General features: G+C 44.3%; 1 protein-coding gene and 1 non-coding gene across 3 annotated transcripts in view; both read left to right on the top strand.

The window, feature by feature from the left end:
* The window catches only part of ARHGAP10 (Rho GTPase activating protein 10), a 350687-nt gene that overhangs the window by 249092 nt on the left and 76822 nt on the right, over positions 1-24773 (top strand). The gene's annotated exons all lie outside the window — the stretch shown is intronic.
* LOC142444141 (small nucleolar RNA SNORA42/SNORA80 family) lies at positions 12749-12882 on the top strand. The gene has a single exon (XR_012783803.1). It is a non-coding gene; the product is annotated as a small nucleolar RNA SNORA42/SNORA80 family (small nucleolar RNA).

The raw sequence follows: 24773 nt of genomic DNA, 5'->3' as shown, positions 1-24773 counted from the left end.
GAAGCAACAAAGCCCACATGGAAGAAGCACACCAGGCTGTGTGATCATGAGCTGTTGATGGGAGAAGGTATCAGGCATCAAAGAACAAAAAAATCATATCATTGGGAATGAGGGGTAGTGCCCATTGAGGCCCCAAAGGCCATCTGTAGGCAACTGGACATCCCCTTACAGAAGGGTCATGGGGAGGAGGAGCCAGTCAGTGTGCAGTTTAGCAATGATGAAAATACAACTTTCCTCTAGTTCTTAAATGTTCTCTCCCACCCCTCCCCCACCATCATGATCCAAATTCTATCTTAAAAATACAGCTAGACCAGAGGATATGCATTGGTACAGATAGGAACTGGAAAGACAGGGAATCCAGGATAGATGAACCCCTCAGGACCAGTGGTGAGAGTGGCAATACGGGGAGGGTGGAGGGAAGGTGGGGTAGAAATGGGGAGCCAAGTATAAGGATCTACATCTATCCTCCTCCCTGGGGGATGGACAACAGAAACGTGGGTGAAGGGAGACGTCAGATAGTGTAAGACATGACAAAATAATAATTGATAAATTATCTGTTCATGAGGGATGTGGGGCCTGGAGGGAGGGGGAAAGTGAGCTGATACCATGGGCTCAAGTAGAAAGCAAATGGTTTGAGAATGATGATGGCAACAAATGTACGGATGGATGGATGGTGATAAGAGTTGAGCCCCTAGGAAAATGATTTTAAAAATAAAAGAAAGAATTGCAAGGTTTCCTGTCAAGGATGGGGTGGGAGGACGTGAGTTTCAATTTCTAAACTTGATGCTTGGCTTTAGGTTTGGAAGCAGGTTACTTTTGGTGGGGGGAGCCGGGGGGACTCCCCACTTGCATGAATTCACTTCTGAGGACTTCATTTCCCTCTTACCTCCATTTTCTCTGGGAGCTCTCTGTGTCATTCCAGTCTCACTCGCCACTCGTTGTTCCTGCTCAGCTGCACTCTGGGTTTGAGTCCCGGCTCAGCCGAGAGGCAGGCTTCCTGCCGACAAGGCGGCTATGCAGAACGCTTCCTGTGGACGTGCGCACCAACAGTCGGCGCAGGGTCCCTGACAGCTGACGTGCACAACCACCCAGCTCGGACTCGGGAGCGCCGAGGGGCCGAGAGAGTGCCTCTGTGTCCGTGGCTGTGTGTGCCAAGGAAAGAAGAGGACAGGACAAAGAGAACGGCTGCTCAGAGAGGGGAAGTGACACACGTGCACGGACGCCACAGAGGAAGAGAGAAAGGAAGAGGATGAGGCCTGACTTGTGTCTGAAGGAGAAAAGGAAAGAGGATGACATTCGAAGGAATGCTTTTCCTCAGGTCCCTCGTCTCCTTCCCCAGGAACACAAAGAATGTTGACCCGAAGTCCCTGAGTCACGACGGCAGAAGCGGACGTTAGGAGCATAATTAAAGCAAGATAGCCTTCGGTCAGTCTTGGCGTTAGAAAAAGACCTCTGGTTCATCGGCCTGGGAGATCGTGCTGTGTCCTTGTCTCTGTGCTGTTCTTATAAAAACCATATGCATTTTATAGGAAACGTGATCCATATGTTTGAGCTTCGTTTGCACATAATGCATTCAGATGTTGTTTTAAAGACGTGTTCATGGGCCAACATATTATCAAGGTCGGTCTTTCCTTGCAAACCGGAACCTTGCTTACCCAGGTGGAAAAGGTTGTTACCAAATTCCCAAGGATTTCCACGTTGGGACTGCACTTTCTGAGTTTGACATAACTTTTGTTCCTAACCAAGTCTGCTTGCTAGGCATTAATCTGGTGCATTTTATTTTATTTTAAAATTGTTTTTATCATTTTATTGGGGTCTCATACAACTCTTATCACAATCCATCCATCGTGTCAAGCACATTTGTATGTTTGTTGCCATCATCATTCTCAAAACTTTTGCTTTCTACTTGAGCCCTTGGTATTAGCTCCTCATTTTGTTCCCCTTCCTCCTTGCCCCCTCTCCCTCATGAACCCTTTATAATATAGAAATTATTATTATTTTGTCATGTCTTACACTATCCAATATCTCTCTTCACCCACTTTTCTGTTGTCCATTTCCCAGGGAGGAAGTTATATGTAGATCCTTGTAATTGGTTCTCCCCCCTCCCAGTATTGCCACTCTCACAACTGGTCCTGAAGGGATCATCTGCCCTGGATTTTCTATGTTTCCAGTTCCTATCTGTACCAGTGTACATCCTCTGGTCTAGCCAGATTTGTAAGGCAGAATTGGATCATGATTGGGGCTTTGGAGGCGGCGGGGAGAAGCATTTTGGAACTAGAGGAAAGTTGTATGTGTAATGGAATCTGGTGCATTTTAATGAGCGGTGCTGTGAGTGAGATGTGGTGTCAGATTCGGGGGACATAAAGAATAACTCGTCCAGCAAAGGAAAGAAGAACTGTCCAGAAATAATTACCGGGTATACTGAGAGTAAGTGCTCTCAGGGCGAAGTCAAGAAAAAGCAGCTGCGAGCCTGGAGAGGAGAGTTGACAGTTTCGTTGTGGGGAATCTGGAAAGGTTTCCTGTGTAGGTGGTTTGATCGGATTTGAGAACAGAGTTGGAACAGGTGGAGACGTTTTCAGAGGACATTTCAGAAGCAGGAGCTCATGTAATTAGAGACGCTCAGCGTGCCCCTGGGAATGAATGCAGCTCACGTTGGAACATGGGTGAGCGGCATGAGCTGGGGTGGGAAAGGGAGTAGGGCCAGGTGTGGGCAGGTTTAGCGTGCCATGCTAGGACTTTGAGATTTACTTTTATATGTACCAGGAGCGCCACTGGTTTTCAGGTAAATTACTTCAGGGAGCTTAATAAGACCACAGTAGTTGACATAGACAGGAGAATGGAGGAAGGCCAGAGAATAGGGCGTGCATTGAGGCCAGTGAGAGTGGACGGAGAGCATCGTGTGGTGACGTAGAACAGACCAAAGCCAAGGACTGGATTCCTGGCGAAGCTCAGAGGAAGGTGTTCTGAGTGGTGCTGAGGGTTGGATTTTGGGGGAATATGGTTCTCATGAAAGGAAGGGCGAGAGTGGTTTGGGGGACAAGAGTAAGATGAGCTCAGTGTGAAATCTAATGAATATTGTATCCTTTGTTTGGATAGCCAGAAAGATTTGCCTAGGTTTGCTTTGCGTTTTTCTTACAGGATGAAAGTAGATAGATAGATAGATAGATAGATAGATAGATAGATAGATAGATAGATAGATAGATAGGTAGATAGATAGATGGGTGCAAGAGTCGAGTGTCGGGTCAGATTCGGGAGGGAAGGAAAGCAAAGAATAGGACTGATAGGACCTGTGATTTGTACAGCTGACCTGATTAGCTGCTACAGAGCCAAACCTGACGCAGGGTGGCTTCGTGCACAGTAGAAGGAATTGGTCCTGTCAGCTTACAGAGACCCCAGTGTGCTCAAGTTCATTGCTGGCATTTATTGTTCCAGCACCTCTCACTGAGGGTCTCTCAGTCCCTTGTTGACCTAACCTTGACTTCACCTGAGGTGATTTCCTTCTCTAGTGACTGGTCCCTTTCTTTGTAGTCTGTCTTAGGGTGGAAGCTGTCCTGAATCTGTCTACCATGGGAAACCTGGGTGATTGTTGAAATATCAGTGGCATAGATTCCAGCATGATAACCACACACAAGCTACCGCTGTACTAACAGACAAGTCCAGCTAGCCAATCACTCTGAAATTATAGTTACCTGCTAAAATGAGTCCAGGGGCCCCATTTTAAAGAGCTTAAATAAAAAAAATTTAAAAACCCATTGGGGAGTTAGAAAGCCCATGCAGATTAAACTCATCCTGTTATTTAAAAAATATTTTTAATGTTCTAGAAAATTTGTTTATAATGTGATTTCTTCAGAGCCATGAACCCTTCAAGGGACTTTGGTGCTTCTACAGAGTACTTGAGAATCTTCAAAGAAAATGATAATATCAGGGTGATCTTCAATTTAAAAAATTGTAACAAAAAATTGCCAGTTCTTCTAAAAGTAAGATGTGGAAGGTAACTCTAAACCAGTCACTGTATTCTGATGATCACTTTTGGAACACATGAAAGCTTCATTATACTGCCCTTCACAATATTCTTGTAACAGGATGTTGATTGGGCTTTCAATGCAGCCAGGAAACACTGGGCTTTGGGTTGGCGTTCTCACTCTGTGGTGCTGCGAGATGCTCGTTCCTATCCGCCGCTGTTGACCCAGCACTTCCATGGTGCTCAGTAGGTCCAGAGCTTTTCTTTTCCGAGTATTAACTGAACCACAGAGTGCCCAGAGGCAATCTCATTTCATTTACATGACGTTTACCCTTGCTAAAGATTCTTCTAACTCTGTCAAAATGAGTATGCTTTTGGACACTGGAACAGGAACTCCGGCAATTTGTGTCACACTTTTTGAAAGCCATTTGTGGAGGACATGCCTTTTGGAAAAGACTGATGATTTAGGGTCAGAGGTGAGTTGGGTACATTGAATTTACCCCTCTTTGCCAAACGTGTAACAAAGCCCCAGAATAGCATCATTCAGTCATAGAAACACTAGAAAGAGTTGGGGTGTCAAGGACATATATGTTTCCCCTTACGTGTCCCCAGGAATCGCCAGAATATTAACTGACATGTGCTCCTAAAGAGTGCCCACCACTTGCCTGCCACTTTGTCCTATGGTAGTGACTTGCTCGTTGCTGTGATGCCGAGGCTGTGCTACTGGTGAGCAGTCCTTCAGCTGAGCTTACAGACAAGAAACGATAAAGAAGGGATAGGCGACCCCCTTCTGAGGCATTCCCTAAGGAACCATTGTCTGATACAGGTACTGGAAGACGAGCAGAGAACATCAGAAAGAGATTTACGTGTGTTGTGCTGACTGTGCAAAGGGTTTAACAAAAAGGAACATAGCAAATGTGTAACATTGCAAAGAATGGGAATTCCAGACACGTCAGTGCGCTCATGTGGAACCAGCACTCAGACCAAGATGCAGAACAAGGGGAGACCGCGTGGCTTGAAATCAGGAAAAGCGAATGTCAGGGTGGCATCCTTCCCTATATTTACTTAATCTGGATGCTGAGCAAATCCTCTGGGGGACATGCCTATGTAAAGAGACAGCCTCCTCGGGATTCAAAGAAGGCCCATTCGTAACCTTCCACATGCAGACGACACACTTGGATGGCTGAAAGCACGAGGCCTAACTGGGGAAGATCAAAGACTGCAGCCCTTCGCCTAGGTTACATCTCAGTAGAAAGGAGCCCCAACTCTGAACAACAGGACCAGTAGACAACGGCATGGTAACCAGTGAAAAGATTTCTGAAGGGTTTCCCATTACTTGGCTCCACAGTCAACATTCATGGAAGCAGCAACCCAAGAAAGCAAACTGTATTTCAGCAGGCACATTTGCTGTTTAAGAATATATAGTAAAAAAAAAAAAAGCAAAGGTGTTACTTTGAGTAATAGCATGTACCTGGCTCACGCGGTGGTATTTTCAGTGCTTTCGTATGCACGTGGGAACTGGTTGATGAATCAGAAAGATGAGAGAAGAATCCATGCGTTTGCATTATGGAACTGATGAAGAACATTCAAAGTTCCACGGACTGCCAGAAGAACAAACAGATGTGTTTTGGAGGAAGTACCTCCAGACTGCTTCTGAGAAGGAAGATTTTAATTCATGGAGTGTGGACATGTTACCAGGAAAGACCAGTCTTGGTAAAGTGAAGGGTCTGTGGCAGGAGAGGAATTCCCTCGGCCAGGGAGAGGAATTCCCTGGACAACGAGATGAGCGCACAGTGTGGCTGCAGCAGTGAGCAAAAGCAAGCAACATTTGTGAGGCTGCCGCAGGGCTGGGCAGTTCTTGCTCTCTGTCCAGAGGCTGCAGTGGGTCCACGCAGACTCGCCGGTACCCCAAAACAGATAACATAAAGACTATCCGGTTGTGCATGGCGCTACTCTTGTTAACGTTGGCGACCAGCTATATAACCTGCTGTCTAGCCTCGCTGTGCCAAAGGCCAGGGGAATGCAGTCCTGCTCCCAGAGGAAATGGGGAGACATTCTCTGTGTAGTCCTGACTTGCTGCCGGTCCAGCCTCACAGGGGCTGTTTGTGATAAGGGCAGGCCACTGCTCCATTTCTGTTGCTGCACAAAGACCACCCATCCTAGCTGCTTTCCGGGCTCTTCTTTAATATAAACTAGGCCGGTTTGGGTGTTTTTTTAAAACTGGGTATGAGGTACCTTCCAGTCTTAAAGCGTGCTTGTCAATGAATGGAAAAATAAGTCTCTTAAAAAAAAATCCAGCTCCAAATGCTTCTTCATTTAGCTTTGCCAGCACTGGGTTGCTAGGCGGTAACAGTTTTCATGTGAGAGAAAAACAAGTCTTCACCCAGAGCAGCAACCAGACTCGAGAGCGAGTCTGCGCGGTGCCGAAGTCAATGTCCCACGGCAAGCATGTTCGACGGTTTCCAGATGTCAACCACCTTCCCACCCCATTTTCAGGAGTTTTGACATCTTTGGCACTGCCGTGGAAAACTAGCTTTGCGGTTTGTTTGCCCCCCCCACCCCCCCAAGAAGGCACGGCATTTTCTAGAGTGCTTTCTACAGAGCCTTTAAAGGCACAGAAAACTTGCTGTTTTTTTCCCCAATTCTTCTTAAAGGAGAGAAGGGACATCGTAATGACGCTGGTCCACATTCTGCACTTGTCATTCAGCCATGCCATCGGAAGTTTCGGTGTTGAGGGGGAAAACAGACAAACAAACAAACAAACAAACAAACCCTGCGATGGAATCAGTTCTGACTCCTGCCCTTGTGAGTTTCCGAAACGGTAAATGGAATTGTGATGGGAGGTAAAAGCCCTGTGTTTTCCCTCAGCAGCGGGTGGTTTCAAACTGCTGGCCTTGTGGATTTCCATCCAACCACTGTGACAACAGGTCTCTTCCTGAAGGTGTGTGCTGGAAAGCATCTTTTTAATTATGGTTAGTACAGTTTACCTGGGGACCAGTCAGTGCATAACCAAGGCTCCAGAGTGACTCGTGGTTTCAAACTGCTGACCTTTTAGTTAAAGCAGCCCAATGCTTAACTGCACCATGATCCTAGAAAGGCCTACTTAACATTTCTACTCTATCACATGAGATCACTACGAGTTGAAATTGACTCAGTGACACCCAACAACAACATAGACAATGTACTTGGGAGGTCTCCATAAAATTGAAGGTCTACAATAAACGAATGGATTTAGTCTTTGTTATCTAAGAAAGCATGCTTTGTATATGTGAGTAGAACTTAGCAAGGGGTGTGCCTGCTCCACGCCCCCAAAGATAGAAGAATTTCATACTATTTTAAAATAATAGGAGTGTGCTCATGGGAGGCTCAGGATTTGGGAATTTGGGGAAGAGGAGTTGGAACAAAGTTTGTGGATTGGTGAGACCCTGCCCACTCTGAAATTGTTTGTCCAAGTTTCTGTAGATTCGGGGCAGGAAAGGTAGACTCTCTGGGCTTGGAACTTGGAGATAAGTCAGTATTTGTAGAAGGAATATGATGAAGAAGAATATGATCCTGGAGTTCATACCATTTGTATGGTGCCTATATGCTCAGCAAGATGAGTATTGGGAAGGGAAATGTAGGGCTTAAGGTGGGTGGGGTTCATGTAGCCATTGTACAGGTATGCGGGACAGCAGATGCTAATGTAGGTGCCTGCCTCTTAGGTCAATGTTATTCTTTTAAAGTAAGGCTATCAGCTTTCACGATAAAACTGGGAAACAATAAGAATTAGAATAGGTGACATTGGTAGGCTATTTTCTGTGTACGACATGTTATTAAAATACTGAACTACACGACCTGTAGTGTAAGGACACCTGGGTGGCCCCCTGATTGAGTGCCTGGATGCTGTTGGAAAATCTGCAGCTTGAGCCCCCAGCTGCTCCTCCAGAGAAAGAGTATTTCTGTAAAGAAACCCCACGGGCAGTTCTCTGTCCTATTGAGTTGCGTCAACTCGATGGCAGTGATTTGTTTGGGAATAGGTGGTAGATCATCATGCAGTCACGCGAGCTCTAGAGCAAACCTCCTTGGATTGGAATCGCAGTTCTGCCACCTTGTGTGGCCGCCAGTGGCCTATTCAGTCTCATTCTCAAGGTAAAATTCGGGATAAGAACTGTTGTAAGAATGAGGTGAACTCATTCATGTAAGAGTGTAATATTACTGCACCTGTCCCCATGAGGACGTGGAGCTCACTGAGGTTCAGTAAAGAGCTGTAGCGGTGCCCTGGGTTACGCATTGGGCTGCCAACCCCAAGGTTGGTAGTTCTAACCCATCAGTCGTTCTGTAGAAGAAAGATGAGGCTTTCTGCTTCCGTCTAACTTTATAGCCTCAGAAATGCTGTGCTTCGGGGTCAGTGTGAGTTGGACTTGGCTCGATGGCAGTGAGTTTGGTTTGAGTTTTTCTGAGATTCACCAACTTGCTCAAGGTCTAGGTCAGTGGTTCTCAACCTTCCTCATGCCGCCACCCTTTCGTACACTTCCTCATGTTGTGGTGACCCCCAACCATAGACATATTTTTGTTGCTACTTCATCACTGTCATTTTGCTACTGTTATGAATCCAGCGAGCCCTGCGAAAGGGTTATTTAACCCCCCACCCCAAAGAGGTCGCGACCCACATGTTAAGAACCGCTGGTCTAGAGAGTCGCTGAGCTTGGGATTTGAACTTTGTCTGTTTTCTTTTCTCCTCCATTGACCCTGTCTGATATAGAGGCAGCCTAAGCTACATGACTCTAACGACTTGTTTGTATTTTAAGGGCATGAAGTGGTTGAAAGATGGTCATAAGAAAGCCATTCCCCCAGGGCTGCTATCCGCTGTCTTGAGTGTGCCCCCGGCACCACCCCCCTTTGCTGGAAGCAGGCAGTCTCTGGAAGGCTCCCTTGTTACTTACTGTCCAGCCTGTGAGGTTTGCTTTAGTGAGTAGTTCGAGCCAAGCCGCGGTTATCATCCTCACCTTCACCACCTGCTTAATGGGTCTATAAGAACAGCGTGCTAGCACTTTACTCAGCACTCCACTGCTACTGGACCTCATGACCTCCTTGCGTTTCCTGCTCCTCAAGCCTACGCGGTAGACATTGCTGTTGCTCCCCTTTGCAAATGAGGGGACCAGGGCTTAGGTGTCCCAAGGTCAGAGAGCTAAGAGACAGGCTGGATGCAAAGACGGGGCAGCTCTCATGTCTAGATACTGCTATTTCATTTCTAAAAATTTTAACCAAAAGCCTTTGTTTCTTTTTATTTTGATTGTTTCACATGCTGGGCTAATTGGGATCTGATCTTCAGAAACAGATAGCATATTTGTGGATTGAACTGAATCACTGCAAATAGAATATCTTGATGTCTCAAATATACTTTCAGAAATCTAAAATTACACAAAATAGTATACGTGGGAAAATATAGGCACTAAACTGCATTTCAGAAATATCTAATGAGCTTATGGTTTCTAAAATGTAAAGTTTTATTGACATATAATTCATGTACCATACAACTTGATGATTTAAATAAAATTGCCCCTGTGGATTTCCAAGACAGTAGAAAGCCTCATCTTTCTCCCCAGGAGCAGCTGGTCATTTTGAACCACCAACCTTGCAGTTTACAGCCAGATGCATAATCCACTATGTCACCAGGGCTCCTTTGTGTATACACATAAACACTAGGGGGCTGCGAATTTTTCTCCTCAGACACAACTCTGTGAAAAGAAATAAAACAGAAATCCAAGAAACATGCTCTGAAAGAGAATGGGATGAAAATGTGCCTGTGTGTGTTAGTGGATCAACATTCTTGACTTATTCAAAATTAAATTTACTCAACATGATATTCAAGTGTTCTTTAGGAGAATTAATTCTGGATTTGAGTCACTCTGAATTGCAGAAGAAATGTTAACAAGCGTGTTGTGGTTTGGAGAGAGAACATGAAAAGTGGAGAGAAAGGGCCTTATTAGCTTGGTACACGTAAAAAGACCCAAGTAATGCATTTCTGCTATTTAGTTTTAATCATACTTGCATCACTCAACAATGGATTAGACCTTAGAATAAATAGTAAACAAAGTTCACTGGGAAGTTTTAAAACAGAAAGAAAAAACATTGCCAATGTGGAGTCTTTGCTGAGTCAGCTTCTTTGTTCAGCAGTCTAGATTTGGGGTGTGGAGAAACCAAGCCAGTTAACTGTGACGCTGTGTCTGGGTGGTGAGGTTAAAGATACTCCCATGGCGGACCCCAAGAAAGTCAAGTTCAGGAAGACAGTCGGCTGGAAGAGGGACAGAACTTTCCCTAGAAGAGAGATGCAGAAGCGTTACTGCCTTAACTCTTATTTTTTCCCTAAAGAGTTTTCTTGACATATACTTCACATATATACAACTCCGTGATTTAAATACATTAAAGAGAGTTGTGAATTTATCACAATAATCAACTTCATTCTTGAATGTCCACAATTTAGAACGGACTTGATTCCAGCTAGTTCTACTTCCTGATGATGATTTCTCACCAACCCAGTTTTACTTCTGTGAGTTCGACGAGGTTTTCGGTAAAACGAAATTATCCTCCAGACAGTTACTTGACTATTTCAGTGTGAGGGCATGGGAGAGAGTTCAGAGGGTACTTGAAATGCGATACGTTTGCATTATTACTGTTATTCATTAACTTTTGATTTCACTCCCTGTTGTAAGCAGCAAGGTCAGTCGTTCAAACCCACCAGCTGCTTTGGGGTAGAAAAATGAAACTGTAAAGATTTACAGCCTCCGAAACCTTACAAATACGCCCGGTGATTCAGAATTGGGTTTAGTTTTTTGGTTTAGTTTGTGTACATCATTTTCTTTGGCTATTGCCTGCACGGCCTTGAGGCTGTCAGCTTCTTCGGCCCAGTCCTAATGAAAACAGATGGCATTAGTGTGTGACTTGCCAACATAGTGAAAACTAGCCCTTTAAAGCCACCCAAACCTAAATCAATTGCTGTATTCCCATAATCTCTTGAATCCAGCATCTTTAACTCTCTCCTTCAGTGTTCTTCTTCTCAGAACAAGATAGAAGCCAGAAATAGCCTGTCTCTCAACTCCCACACACTTTATTTCTTCTAGGTGCTTGTGAAGAGCTTGTTATCTATTTTGACATACCCATTTCTTTCCCTCTTGGTTTCTCCAGATCTGGTGGGTTCTTGGACCTCTAGTCTGTCATTCTGTCACTCAGCATTTAAAGTCCAACCCTGCGTCTGACATCCTTTTTGTCAATCAACGGCAGCAATTCTGGATATTTACTAGATGATAATCCACTTCAAAAATGCAGTGAAGACCTTAGATCCTGTTCCCAGAAAATTATGTACTCTAGAAACTTGAGGGCTTTAAGATATTTATGGAAAAATGGAATCAAAGGATTCCATTTCTTTGATTCTTTGACCCTTTGATGTTCCCTCATACTTCAAACACAGTCTAAATCATTTTGGGGGATTTGGGAGTTCCTAGGTTAGGAACCTAGGAACATGTAGACAGCAAGGGTTCTAGTGCAGTCCGTGAGAGGTAAGGGACCAGAACGTTTTCTCCAGGCTCAGGCTGTCTTTCTTACTTTTAAAGTTGAGTGTTAATCCAAGGCAGACAACTTCCAAGCAGGAAATTAGAGGGGAGGAGGAGGCCATGTCACTCAATTCAGATTCAGAAATTTATTCCATCAGTGATATGAGTTGTTGCTGGTTCTCACCTGGAGTTAGCCATTGAGGAAATTCTTTATTAAAATAGTAATTCCTTAATTTCACCATGGAAGGTTTGATCTCTCACTGAAAGACGTTCTGCTTAAATAACAAAAGACTGCCAGTTCCTCTGCTCATTATTTCCCCTTATGAAGTGATCACTGAAGATATGCTATAGCAAGGTGTTGTGAAGAAATCAGATGATGCCCAGCTATGACAAAGAATAGGGTCTGCGGTCTTAATGCCTTGTCTTAAAACAATAGCCATCTAAGTTAAAAGTCAACTAAGTCCACACAGAAGGAACCCACCAGCCCGTGTGATCCAAGGACTTTGAATAACAAAATCTAAGATCAGAAGAGGGAATTGTATTAGAGCTTAAGATCTGAGCATCCAATTTTCAGAAGGTGATGGATGACAATGAAATCCCACTATCTGTTTGCAGAGTCCTTCTGTGGATTAAACTTTCATGGAATTCCCTTGGACTATTGACTATGGATGTGAATAATCTTGTCTCTAGGGCACATAGGAAAGTGGATTACTGCAGATAGTGTTAGGTTAAAATGTAACATCACTTGTTTTCTCTTTACCTATTTTTAAAATTTTATTCTAGTTTCCATTATTTTCTGCTTTTTTTGAATTGAAGTTTTTCAGTGTTTTGTTTCCATTGTCGAGTTTTTTGGTAAGTCTTTATAGGAAGGTCAGGGTAGATAACCCAATAGAGGCAGTTACTAGATTAGTAGCTTCTCAGGGTCATGTCGGGAGCTCTGGTGGCCTAGTGGTTACATGTTGTGATGAACATTTCCACTCCCATAAAGAATTGCAGACTTGGACACAGTAGGGTATGCTGGGTCCCTCTAGGGTTTCCTGTATGGACTCCAATACATTTCTCTCCTTTTGCTTTAAAAAAAAAATTGCAGACTTGGAAACGCACAAGGACAGTTCTCCCCTGTCCTGGAGGGTTGCCATCAGTCAGACTAAATGGCAGTGAGTTTGATTTTTGGAGGGTCAGAGCAGTTCTTCCCAGGGAAGCCTCCCTGTAAGATTTGAGATCTTGTGAATTTCCCAGAAAGAAAACAAAAAACAGTGCATGGGTTTGGATTTGTGGCAGGTCCCATCCCATAGGCCTCTCACAGTGTCCCATGCCAAAGCACACTGTCACCCCGAACCATTGCCTGGTTTTACCTGGTGGGCTTAAGGCATTGAAGCCGGTTGCACAATGAAAAAAGAAAAAGAAAAACCAAAAAAATATGGTGAAACCTCACTGCTGCATTTAGTTTGTGATAACCGATTGTGTGCTAGTTTCACAGCTCCTGCAGCTTTCGAAATAGTAATGTTTTCCTTACCAAATACACGGTTTTTAAAATGGGTCAACCAAGGGCTGACAGCCTTCAGTTCTTAGTTTCACTTCTGCTCACCTCACTACCATCACTTGCTGTCCTGATTCCCACGGAGGGCTCCCCACCCCGGGTGTCAGGAGGACCGTGCCCCACAGGGCTCCCAGTGACTGGATTTCGGTGCTGGTCATTGGGCTGTTTTTCCGTGGCACCTCGGCGGGCACTTGAGCCTCCACCTTCTCAAGAGCAGCCAAGTACCATCCAGAGATCCCTTGTGTCTGCCTGTCTCCAACATCACTAACGCCAGACCAAAAGCCCATCACTTTTGAACTGGTCACCCTAGGGTCCCCAGGTTGTACATGTGTTCCGAGTCACATGGCCACGGGCATCCTGTAGAATGGCTTGTGGGTTTAAACCGCTGACCTTCTGGTTGGCATTTGAGGGCTTTCACTGCTGCATTGCCAAGGCCCCTTCACCTATTCCCAGGATGGGTCAACTGACTCTGGATGAACCAGGTTTCCACAGAGCACCCTCCAAACAGAAGCCTGCCTGGGAAGTCTAGTGTGTGCGTAGGGTATATCCTATTGAGGGTCCCCAAGGCCATTCCCACGGAGTCTTGCCAGCACAATGGGTACATACTTGTCTGCTAACTGAAAGAATGGCCGTTGTAACAGAACGAGCAGCTCAGTGTGAGACAAGCCTGGTGAACTGCTTCTTTAAGCATGACAGCCAGGAAAATCCCAAGGGGCTGTTCGACTCTGTCAGACAGGGCTGCTCTGAACTGGCACAGCTGCCAGGCGACCAAGGACTATTCCCCTGGCTGAGATCCAACAGCAGGGCTCGCAGGGCTCAGTACTTACAGCTAAGATGGGTTCCAGCAATGTAATCGGGATACACAGCCAGATCAGGAGAGAAAGGTACCAGGCAGATGTGGAGGCTCTTGGCAGACTTCCTCATGCTTGCTTCCTACTACAAGGGGCCACACAGGCCCCTACTGCAGGCTCCAAACATGCAGCAGTGTGTCTGCTGGGCTTCGGCCCACTCAGTGCTTGCTGTGCATCTGTAGTAGAATCTGCTGTTACTACCCAGAAGAGAGGTTCAACCCCCTGGGTCCGTGACCTTGTTTGAAAGCAGGACCTTTTAAGTTTCCCTTAGGGCAGCGCTGAGAAAGGGGAGCACAGCGAGAGAGGAAGAAGGGCCCTCTGGACAAGGGCTCGCCAAACCAGCAGCAAGCCAAGGAATGGGAAGGGCTGCCTAGAGACACCAGAAACCAGGAGGAGGCACCGGGAAGCCGTTTCTCTCTCAAAGCCCTCAGTGGAAATCCACGCGGCCAATACTCTGATTTGAAATTCTAGCCTCTAGAACTGTGCGAAAATAAACCTCTGTTCTTTAAAGCCCCCTGCATGGTGGTATTGTGTTAGTCCAGCCCTAGGAGACTCAGGCTAGTTACATGAGCATCTTTTGCATAACATGGACCCAAACGCCAGACTCCCAGAGAGAAAACAGATGTTCAGCATAAACCACAGCGTTGGGGCAGGCAGTTTAAGTGTGGTGGATCATTCCTGATCCTTAGGGAATGTTTTGTATCAATGTGGGGAACTGTTAACCAGCCAGGTTCCCAACTGCCAGCCAAAGGCCAGTCCTGCGAGTGGGCCTTTCTCTGGCTTGTCGTGTTAACACCTTAATACATGCTGCATGGTTTGTGAATTGCCTCCAGGAGACACTTGGCAACAGAGGTGAGGATGAAGTCCTAGTTCCGATTTCTGGAGCTTTCTGTGTCTGGATTCAAGGTATAGCTCCCCGCACCCAACTTTGCAAGTATCACCCACATTTTTGTCAGTGAAGTCTGTTTTGTCAGCCACGTTAGAAAGTGTGTGGCTGACTTTACTGAGGAGCATGGAATCTGGAAGAATGTGGTCAGTACCGGCTAAGGAAACCACACACCACACAGCCCTGTGTCTCTGGAATAATAGTGGCACTTTATGAAAAGTATCCCCAAGCACTCCTTGTTTTAGTTGGTTGGCTTTGCAGGGGCTATGAATTATTTAATGTGGCTCTTCCATCAAGGTCTCTAACTCCCACTGAATGATCTTTTCCTGGAGGGGTCTGGCAAAGAGGTCAGGAAAAATACGGATAGGATTCACCTGTGAGTCATTGCAAACAAGAGTTCCTGGTGTGCCAATTCTGCTGTGTCTAAAACGAGCCTTCTGAGAAGCAGGAGGTGGGAATCTCGTGATCAGCAAGACTGAGACTGGAGCGCGTCCTCTGGACCCAGGATCCCTGTGCAGTGGATCTCCTGGTTCCAGAAGACACCAGAACATCAGAGGAGCTTGCAGGACCACGAGCCGAGGCAGGGGTCAGTGATGGACCCCCCCAACCCGGGGAGCCAGCCAAGTCGAGTGCTCTTGTGCAGGAGGCTGGCTTGTGGAGGGGGTGCCTCTGGGCTCTTAATCGGGGGAGTTGGGCTTGGGACCCATAGAAATGTAGCAGTGCTTGCAGTTGAGGCTTTCTGGAATGGGTTGCCTCTGGGCACCTCATTCAGGGAGCTAAATTTGCTGACCAACAGAGCTTGAGCTGAATGTCTCAGGGTTGAATTTTACAGAGTGATAGGCCCCTTTGGGCATTTATTATCTGACTTGAAGGAACTTTGCAACTGTTTGGATAAACAACTCAACCCTGAGCATTTCTCACTGGCATTACAACTTGTTAAATTCTTTACTAAACCCTTTAAACATACATTTTGTTTGTGAGTTTCTGTGGAACCATTGCAAAGGATATTAGAGCCCAGAAAGATCAAAGAAAACGTTATCTAAGATAACTCAGATTTCTCCCTGACAGGGACCCCAAAGCTCTTTAGCATTTTCCTGTTTCTGTTTTGTTTTTAATTTCCTTAAGCTCTACTAAGAGCTGCCACCGCTGGGTTCTCAGATTGTCTGCAGGAACACCATGCCGGCATCTCTATCCGTCCTCTCACCTCTGTGTCTGGTGACACACCTTCCTTACTTCAGCCTGGGCTTAGGAGTGTCCGGGTGACCTTGATGCCCTTCAGCTCTGCTCCCTCCTCTATTCTGGAAGGTGTTCTGAAAATAATAAATAACAGCAACAAAAAAAAATCCTTTTAATAAACATGTAAACATTTATCTAGAGACCAGTAAGGGTGATAATTAAACTCCATGGTAAAGAATTTTGAAATGACAAATATGTTTACTAGGTTAATACTAGAATCGTGGATGTTTCTTATATACCGATCTCTACAGATATGGGTCAAATTGACATGTGAACGAAACTGCACATTTTCTTTTAAAAGCAACTTATTTTATTTAAAAACAATATAATTATATACTTTCATGTTATAAATACTATATATAGCCTTATATAAAATGTATAATTATCAGAACATTTGAGAGATTGGGCTTGACATATATGGGGAGTTACCTCCCAAAAAACAGATTTTTTTTTCAAAGCTATGTATTTAAATTTTTTTACAAAACCTTATCATCTTCAAAGCACTCTCCATTACACTTAACACATTTGTCAAATCTGTGATTCCATTCTTGGAAACATTTTTCAAACTCATCTGTTTGGATGGCTGACAGCACCTCCTTCGTTTTTTTTTCTTCACCTCTTCTACTTCATCAAATCACTGTCCTTTCATGTCCCTCTTCATTCATGGAAACAAAAAGAAGTTGCACAGAGTGAGGCCAGGTGAATAAGGTATAGGGCAAGAGAGGCATGCTGTTTCCCCCCAAAACTGGCACACTGAGATGGCTGCATGAGCAGGTGCATTGCCATGGTGGCAAAACCAATCCCCCACCTGCCACAGATCAGGCCTTTTTTTGTTGCACACTGTTACACAATCTTTTCAAAACTTCTAAATAGAAAGCCTGACTAACAGTCTGACCTGGTGGAACAAACGCCAGATGTACTGCAAGTTGACATTTTCATCAGTTCGGGAAGTTGATGGATGGCCAGAATGAGGTTTGTCATCAGTTGATATTTCACCTTTTTGAAATGAGAAAACCACTCCTACACTTGAGTGTGTCCCATAGCGCTGTCCTTATAAGCTGTGTTCAACATCACAGCAGTTTCTGTGTCATTTTCCCCGAACAGGAAACAAACTTTCACAGCCGCACGCTGTTCTCTTAAATTTGCCACCACAAAATCGAAAGGCTTTAATGAAAAAAATCACTGTGACCAGAGAGCTTTCCCAGTCAACTGGGAGTGCATTAACTCAGTGAGTTACTAGGAAAGCTCCTCTCTGCTCAGCGCAATTCGGGGGTTTTTTGGGGCGTGGGGTGGGAGAGGTACCCCCTCATACACCGTATTAACTTGAGTATAAGCTGACCTGAATATCAGCCAAGGCACCCAATTTTACCAGGAAAAAAATGCTTTTAAAATGTGCTTGGCTTTTGCACGAGTATACATGGTAGTAAAGGGTTGCTTGGGTTGGTCAGTTGGGCAATCTCCACTGCACTGTTGGTCTTTATATTTGATGCTTACTTTCTAAGAGCGTTTGGACTGCACTTATGTTTATTACTGAAGCAGTGCTTTCCTAAATGAAGCTAACGGCCTGGGATTATTATTCAATATACATTAGTGTCAAATTGACATGTCTCCACAGAGATAGGTATACCACACAGAGAATTTTGAGATTAGAAGGCTTAGACGAAAATTAATTTGGATTTATATGTGTTTCACTAAATGGTGAAAAGTCAACATAAATGGTAGGAGGTAAGTGTAATCTTCATTGAGATAATTGAAATGCATCAAAGTGATGCATCCTGTAAGCCTATTTTTTAAAAAAACTTCAATTCATCTTTACACTCACTCATTGTAATGATTGCTAAAATCAAAGTTACTGTAATCCCCCCCTCCCCTACACACATATATAAAAAATTGCATCTAGTTTTCTACTAGTATTGCATAAGGGGACTTGCCATCAGTTAAGTACCCTCTTCCTAAGATCAATCATAATGCCATTATTTATTCTCATGTAAATATTTATAGAGTGAATCTCAAGCTAAACTATCAATATTGAAAATATTCCATCAATCATAAGTTGTCAAAGTAAGGAGTTTCATGTTTACTTTTGTTTTTGTCTCAGGACCTCTCTTGACTAGATAGCTGTGGAATCTATTGATTTTTATTCAGTATTGAACAATTTTTATTGTAAAGATGCAAGTGTCTTGAATTCTAGAATAGAGTAGACCATAATTACTGAAAGCTTCTTAAAGATCTTTACTTAGTCTGGGATTTTCTGCGGCTTATCTTATGGATGGGAACAGAGGATTCCAAGACTGATCCTGAATAACTGAGTGTTGTAGCTCGTGATGTGTAATAGGGGTTCATTACATTACTCTTTAACCTGTATATGTGTGGTGTGTGTATACACACATATGTATGGAACCTTGTATAAATTAAAGTTAAATAATGTGGCGTTTATCCATTTTTTCAATTATGAACTCATTAACAAACATTTATTGTTGTTAGATATCATCCAGGCAGTTCTAACTCATAGGTACAGCTGAACAGAATACTGCCACGTCCTGTACCCACCTCACAATCAGTATGTTTGAGCCCCTTACTGTAGCCATTGTGTCTCCCCGGCTCTTTCAGGGACTACGGATCCTCTACTTTATCAAGCTTGACGGTCTTTCCCAGGGACTGGCCTCTCTGATCGCACATTTAAAGTGTGTGGGAAAAAACCGCGACATCCTTGCTTCTCAGGAGCTTCTGGCTGTGCTTTATCCAAACGAGATTTGTTTCCACAGTGCTTTCAGTGCTCAGCACCGCGGTTCATACGCATAGATCTTTCTTCAGTCTTCCAGAGTCAGTATCTAAATTTTCACACGCATATGAGGTGATTAAAAATACCATGGCTTGGGTCAGGAGCACTGTAGTCCTTGCAGTGACTACCTTGCTTTTCAACAGGAAGGAGATCTCGTGCAGCACATTTACCAAGGCAATGTATCCTTTGATTTCTTGACTGCTGCTTCTAGGAGCCTTGATTGTGGAGCCAAGAAAGATGAAACATTTTATCACACACTCCCCACCCCATGTGCCAAAACCTCATAACTGGATCGATAAACAACAGTATGATAGACATAGAAGCAATTCAAGATAGTCGATTTCACTTGAATCCACAGTCAACACTCTTGGAAACAGCAGTCAAGACTCAGACATGTTGCACTGCCCAAATCTGCTGCACAAGAGCTCTCTAAAGTTTTATTTTTTTTCTATTTTAACTTTTCATTGTGAATGAGGTGAAAGATTGCAGAGCAAATCATCAGCTTTTTTATATCATTTTACTAGGGACTCATACAACTCATCACAACCCATACAGACAACAATTGTGTAAAGCACATCTGTACATTCATTGCCCTCTTCATTCTCAAAACATTTGCTCTCCACTTAAGCCCCTGGCATCAGGTCCTCATTTTTCCCCTCCCTTCCTGCTCCCAACTCCCTCATGAACCCTTGATAATTTATAAATTATTATTTTGTCATATCTTACACTGTTTGACGTCTCCCTTCACCCCCTTTTCTGTTGTCTGTCCCCCAGGGAGGAGGTCACATGTAGATCCTTGTAATCGGTTTCCCTTTCCAACCCACCCTTCCTCTACCCTCCCAGTATTGCCACTCACACCACTGGTCCTGAAGGGATCATCGCCCTGGATTCCCTGTGTTTCCAGCTCCTATCTGTACCAGTGTACATCTTCTGCTCTATCCAGACTTGCAAGGTAGAATTGGGATCATAGTAGTGGGGGGCGGGGGGAGCATTTAGGAACTAGAGGAAAGTTGTTTTCTTCATCGTTGCTACATTGCACCCTGACTGGCTCGTTTCTTCTCCAAGAACCTTCTTGTAAGGGGATGTCCAGTGGTCTACAAATGGGCTTTGGGTCTCCACTCCTCACTCCCCTCTCATTCATAATGATATGATTTTTGTTCTGATAATGCCTGATACCTGATCCCTTCGAAACCTCGTGATCGCACAGGCTGGTGTGCTTCTTCCATGTGGGCTTTGTTGCTTCTGAGCTAGATGGCCGCTTGTTTACGATGGAAGCCTTTAAGACCCCAGACGCTATATCTTTTGATATCCAGGTACCATCAGCTTTCTTCACCACATTTGCTTTTGTACCCATTTGTCTTCAGCGATCGTATTATGGAGATGAGCACACAATGATAAGATTTTTTGTTCTTTGATGCCTGATAACTGATCCCTTTGGCACCTCATGATCACACAGGCTGGTGTGCTTCTTCCATGTGGGCTTTGTTGCTTCTGAGCTAGATGGCCGCTTGGATCATCAGTTTTACATTCAACAATTCATATGCAGTTTGCTTCATGTTTCAAATGGCAATTCTCACATCCTAACGGCACTTCTCCTTGTGTTTCCTGTTTACACCCCTCCTTTTCTAACCCAAAAAGTTTGATTATTTCCTTTCCCCCAATGAACAGTCACTCTTGTGAAAGGCCGCAGGTCCCTTTGGGGAAGGCTAGAAGAAAGACTAACAGTATAAACCTTCAGTGATGTAGCAGGGTCCTCCTTACAAGGGACCCGGCATCCCCTTCATTCAAGGAGTTGTGGGTCTGTAAACTGGCTCAGGTCTGGGAATTGATTGAGCGATCGTGACTGTCTATTCTGCTGTTCACCTGATGTACCATTCTTTCGCCTGTACAGATCACGTAAATATTTAGTAGGCGTCCCATCTATTTCATTCCTAGGGACACCGTGGCTAAGTAGCCAATGCCATAATTCCACACGAGACTGGTTGCTTTGATTATTATTGAAAACTTTTTGTCTATTATAACCACGCCCACCCTGTCTCTATTGATTCAGTGCTAACACCTGCCCTCTACCATCATGGGGACCAATCAGCCCCATTGTGGACAAATGTCGGAGTTCGCTTAGGGCAGTACCCACTGTTAATCCTGGTGCACATAAAGTAGCAATTACAGAAGTCTTAAGAGATGCTGGGGCCCACTTCACAAACTTGTTCCTTATGGTTGTGGTAAAGCGTATGTCCTCAGGACACCCCCTTTTTTGGGTCTATGGGAATATCTTGATAGATCCATTCTAACATACCAATTTCTCTAAGCTTTTGGATTCCTTCCTCTACAGTGTACCAAGGTAGGTCAGGTACTTCAAGTTGGTCTAATCTAGGCCATCTGGCAGTCCATGCTTCATTGAACCAACCAAATACAGACTTAGATCCTTTTTTAGCCTGTCTCGCAGAGACATTGAAAGAAGAGTCTGTGCTTAGGGGTCCCGTATCCAGAAACTCAAACCGGTCTAATATTACATTTCGTGCACCAGCATCCCACACCCTTAGTAACCATTCCCAGGGGTATTCTCCAGGCTTTTGCTTGTATCTATTCGAGAACTCGAGCAGGTCTTTATGTGTGTAGCACGCTTCTTGGATAATCATCTCAACCTTACCTTCAGGAGGTTTCTGACACTTAATTTTAGTGACAGGTCTAGCGGAAATAATGGGTGGTGAGGGTGTTTCCTGGGTGCTCTCAGCAATATCTTGCGAGGCATCTTTGTCAGGTAATGCTACTGATGCAGCCCCACCTCGCATATCAACTTGAATAGTTTGGCTAATCTGCTCAGGTGTTTCTAAGGGCTCAATATCCTCTTCTTCTGGATCATCAGCCCATATGTTCCCACCCCATGTTTCAGGGTCCCAACTTTTCCCAATTAATGCCCTTACTTTGGTTTCAGACACTACTCTAGATCTGCAACTCAGCTGCCGTTGTAATTCAGCCACTTGTATAATGAGACTCTGGACCTGGTTCTCAGCAATGTCAGCTCTTTTACTAGAGGAGAGAAGACTCTCCTTTGTTGCACAGATGGAAGTTTTCAAATCTGTTAGTCTGCACCTGAGGTGTGCTTTTGAGGCTGAGATCATCCCTCTCCTTAATCACACTTTCCATTGTACGAAGGACCAGCCACCCAGCTTCCCTATACTTGTCATTATCACAAAACTCCTGGAAAATATCAAACATACGATCACCTAGAGCATCTCCTTTATCCAGCACGTCATCTACCAGTGGTGCTACTTTAGGTATTATCTTTGCTACTTCACACCATGGATTAGTACGGGTAGCAGACATATCCACGTCAAGACTAAATAGGTTGGAAAGCCAATTTAAGAAATCCATATTCATGGTTTATTTATCTAGAAGCACTCCTGGTACCAAAATGTGTTGGACAGGGTTCACTAGAGAGACAAACCAGATTGCTAGTAATTATATATAAATATATTTATAAAGATAGATATATAATACAAGAAATGAACCATTAAATTATATACAGATAGATAAATTAAGAAATTAACAATTAAATTATAAAGCAGTGAGACACTAGCAGTCCTTTAAGGCTTGAGAGCTGCCAGTTGCCAGTCCCTTTCTGTAGAGAGAGCTGGGCTATATATACTCAGGCAGCAAACAGCAAGGCAAGTCACCAACTGTCACAAATTGTCGGTCTCCAGCTCCAGAGATGAGCATTCCAATCGTGTGGGCTTAAAGGGACCTCAACTTACAGCGACACAGTCCACAGGCTAAGCAGCCCACAGGTAGTGTACCCCTTTAAATTGAGGCACAGAACTAGCAAGGCGAGGCTCACTGAGCCATTTATCCCTCCGCCCTTCAATTAATCCTACTTGTGTTTATTGGCCAGGCTGGCACACTAAACTATCACACCCTTTGAACCTTTTCCTTGGGCAAATGCTGTCCATTTGATTTTGAATGGTTGATTATTGAATCACAGGAGTAAGTTCAGTTGCAGACCTGAAGGGTGTCCAAGGGCATAGTTTTGGGCATCTCACCAATTCCTATCTTATCAGAAAGCTTGCTCTCTCTTAGGATTTTTCATTTTGTTTCATGATTTTCTTGCACTCTATCCAAGACCTTCTAAAGTGAGTTTAATAAAAACCCATTTTATTGGGGGCTTATACAACTCTTATCACAACTCTCTAAAGTTTAAAAAGCAAAGATGTCCCTCTGAGGACTAAGATGCTCTTGTCCCAAACCATGGTATTTCCAATGGCCGTGCATGTGAAAACTGGACAACGAGTAAGAAAGCCTGCAGGAGAATTGATAACATTTGACTTATGGTGTTAGTGGAGACTATTGAAAGTACCAGGGGGTACCGGAAGAACAAACAAATCTGTCTTGGGAGAAGTATTGTCAAAATGCTCTTTAGAAGTGAGCCTGGCAAGACTTACTCTCAGTACTTTAGACTCATTCTCCAGAGGATCTAGTCCCTGGGAAAGGACATGCTACGCGGTAGAGTCGCGGGCTCAGGAAAAGGAGGAAAACCCTCCAGGGGATGGATTAACACAGTGCCTGTGACAGTGGGCTCACACGTAACAGTGGTTGTAAGTGTGTCACAGGACAGGCGGGATTTTGTTCTCTTGTACAGAGAGCCACCGTGAGTCAGACACAGCAAATACAAGTGTGCCTCACACTACATGTTCACGCACAGCATAATTTAAAAAAGCAAAAACAGGACAAGGCACACCGTGCTCTCTAAAAAGTCCATGTGTCGTTGAGAGAGCTCACAGTGCAACTATAGAACAAAGGGGTGTGATCTGAAGACCGTGTGTTTGAATTTTGGCCTTGTGAGAGTCCTGGCACCGGTCCGTCCACAGCCAGGTGAAGACCATGTCTACACTGTGAGGCCTTAGACTACCGAACACACCTCAGTCCTTCATGAGAAACAACTATTCCACTCGCACTTGTGAGCTCAGCCTTCAAAGGGCTGTGATGGATGTAACTAAGAAATCCAAGCTTCCTTTTCCTAAGCAGTCTAGTCTGCTTAGGGAAGACGTTAGCGCTTGGGGCTTACTGAGCACCTGGGGTTGTAGACACTGCCTTGCTCTGGTTCATACACACCGCCAGTTAACCAAGCAACCCTGCAAGCTTGGTAGTACTGGTCTGTTGCAGTTTTTAATCCACATAAGCTGAGGAAGGGATGCTTTGAGAGTTGAAAGTTCGTACCCACGGTCACATAGCTTTATTCATTTATAACCTAGCAGGCTCCAGAAAGGATTGCAGAAAGCCAAGCCACATAGTTAGAGAGTTCTTTGTGGCTTTCTGTTGCCCAAGAAAAACACGACTATATTTTTTTTCTTTTTAAGCGAAACGACGCGTAGTGTTTTAGTCAATATTTCTCCGTGGATGGCTCCAAGTTTAAATTGCACAAAAGTGCTTATATATGTCCGTGCAGGAATGTGTGGGGTTAAGAAAGGAAAGCCCTGTATTTAATTTCATAAAGTCATGAGCTTTCTGCAGTCACCTTGGCCACACAGGCCGGGGCCTGGTTGAGTGGGTAAGACGGTTCTTCTTATTGACCATGTCACAGCTGGTGCACTGTTTGCCGTCCTTATTACTTGTTCTTAATTACCAAAAGTGTTCAGGATACAACCTGATTGTGCCAAACCAAATCTCTAAAGTCGTTGGATTATTAGGTTACGAGGAAGATTGAAAATCCTTTGTAAATGATTATAATTCTGTATCGGTTCATAGAAAGGAACAGCACACACCAGAAGCTGACACAAAATCTCGATCGTAATCTTGAATGTATTATTCTGCAGTCACCTCTTGCTCTCTCTAATTTGCTGCTGAATCCACTTTGCTGTTTTCATATATCGAACGTGGAATTTATTTATAGCCTTTGCATTCTTAAAGTAATGTTTTATTTTTTTCCCTCTCCCTATCTCAGGAACAAGTCAATGTTGGGCCAACTTTTTCTTCCAGGGAAGATCTCAAATA

This window comes from Tenrec ecaudatus, chromosome 3 (assembly GCF_050624435.1).
Source record: "Tenrec ecaudatus isolate mTenEca1 chromosome 3, mTenEca1.hap1, whole genome shotgun sequence".
Lineage (NCBI taxonomy): Eukaryota > Metazoa > Chordata > Mammalia > Afrosoricida > Tenrecidae > Tenrec > Tenrec ecaudatus.
The sequence above is the reverse complement of the archived record's forward strand: the minus strand, read 5'-3'. Positions and strand labels throughout refer to the sequence as shown.